At 34.3% G+C, this 2,143-nt stretch overlaps 1 protein-coding gene across 1 annotated transcript in view; it reads right to left on the bottom strand.

Annotated features, from left to right (window-relative positions):
• LOC108756260 (uncharacterized protein CG7065-like) overlaps positions 1–1,045 on the bottom strand; it is a 7,921-nt gene extending 6,876 nt beyond the window's left edge. Inside the window, exon 1 of the mRNA XM_018499916.1 lies at positions 854–1,045. The gene's annotated coding sequence lies outside the window, so the exon portion shown is untranslated. The remainder of the gene's footprint in view (positions 1–853) is intronic.
• Between the last annotated feature and the right edge of the window lie 1,098 nt (positions 1,046–2,143).

Genomic DNA, 2,143 nt, shown 5'->3' with positions numbered 1-2,143 from the left:
AAATATTTACAGTCTAGTAATCATATTCGATTATTATTTTCACATTTGGCTGTGACTGGTCAATTACTTACTGCTTAAGATTTAAAGCTTAAATACGGCTTATTCTAGAATGTATGTTCTACCTCATTATACTACATAACGAACATAGATAAAAAGTATAATTTTTATATGTGTAAAGTTACAATGTTTCACATACAAGGAAAGGTAAGGCGTTTTATCTTAGCATTTACGAATCGCTATGAGTAATCGCTATTTACCACCTTGCTGGAGTATTTGAAAACAATCCTCCAGCTACTTACCAACTATAAGAGAAATATTAGAATTCCAAGAACCGTTCCACAAAAAAACCACCAAAAAACCACCAACTTAAACTGAACTGATTTCCATAGGAACCACAAGTGGGGCAAAGTTAAGACGTTCTTTAACTTCGCCAAATTGACTGATAATTAACAAGATAAAATATTCCGCGAGTCAATCGTACGCAACAACCATACCGTATAACACTCCGCGTTATACAAAATGTATGTGTGTGTAAATATTTTAATCCGGCACTTCATTCCGAACAGATAGACCGCGATCGCGCGTTATCTAGTCAGATCGTACAATCAAACGTAGGAGGTTAAGACGTAACGGCAATATGGTTTACACCATTACGTGTCCTCGTAGAAGCGAAATACGCTTGTTTCGATAACGCGGAGCATCCGCGACGATACATAAACACTAACAAAGGCGAGAATGATTTCCCTGAAAAATTAGACACCTTATCGCCTCGCGTCATTTTGGACACCGATCGTTGACATGATCATTCTCGTTTTATATCACAACATTCGGCAAGCCGACGGAGTTGACTTACCTAATGTCTGTTCGCCGTCACTCAGTAAGGCTGCCAATGTCACAACCCGACCGTCTTTCAAGATAATTTACGAAAAACAGCAAAACAGCTTCCTCATCGTTATGGCGAAAGCCGTGATCCGTGGCGTATCACATTTGCATAACTATTTATGGATGCAACTTGTCAGTGAACTGAATGAAACACGAAGTGTTTCCTAGTGTCCCTAGAATACCCTAGAATGGATACGAAATGGACAGTGAGTCTTTTTGCGTTCCGAGGTAAGCTTGCGGCACACAATGTTTGTTTTCCTGCTGAATTGCTAGCTGGATTAGAATCGTACCAGCATCACAACCAATATGTACAGTGGTAAAGTTCAAATCCACCTAGCAATCCAGGAGGAAAACAAGAATCGTGTGCCGCAGGCTTTAAGCTAGTCACACACTTATAATAATTAACCATAAACATAATGTTGCGATTCGACCAATTGATTCGATCGTCCGTAACCGTAAACGTAACAATCGAGCAATGCGATTGGTCGAAAATCTTAGGATATACAACTTGCATAGCTGCACATTTTACGTGCATCTTTATAAAAGAAATGTGATTGGATAATTTTCTTTGTACATACTTTTATATGGCTATGCAAGTTTGTATGGATATACCGTTACTGTTATTAGCTTTATGCACGAAGCGCATGATGATCGTTTTATTTTTCTTTATTATTTGGTGAACAACAAGGACAAATGATGTATCATGCGCTTTATGCAAAACTCGAAACGTATTCTTTATGACGTGTTCGTACGCTGAAATAAATCTGTGAATGATCGTTTGATGGTAATTCAGGAAAATATATGATATAACAATTTTATATATTAACGTATATTGATAAGGCAGAAGTAACGAGTTAGCCGCATAGAAATAAGGATTTTTAAAAAACGTGAAATATATGTCACTTTTTTTTTCCCGGAACTAAAAATTTAAATATTATTTACCAAAGAATTGGAAATTCAAAGTTACAACAAAAATCATCTCAATTAAATTTTTTATACAAAATATTAGTTTTCACAAATTTAATACAAACTTTATATGTATGTATATATGTATATATACATACACACACACATATATATATATACACATACATATAAAGTTTATATTAAATTTGTGAAAACTAATATTTTATATAAAAAATTTAATTGAGATGATTTTTGTTGAAACTTTGAATTTCCAATTCTTTGGTAAATAATATTTAAATTTTTAGTTCCGGGAAAAAAAAAGTGACATATATTTCACGTTTTTTAAAAATCCTTA

The sequence above is a fragment of the Trachymyrmex septentrionalis genome, unplaced genomic scaffold (genome assembly GCF_001594115.1).
Source record: "Trachymyrmex septentrionalis isolate Tsep2-gDNA-1 unplaced genomic scaffold, Tsep1.0 scaffold97, whole genome shotgun sequence".
Lineage (NCBI taxonomy): Eukaryota > Metazoa > Arthropoda > Insecta > Hymenoptera > Formicidae > Trachymyrmex > Trachymyrmex septentrionalis.
This window is presented reverse-complemented; position numbering and strand designations above follow the sequence as displayed.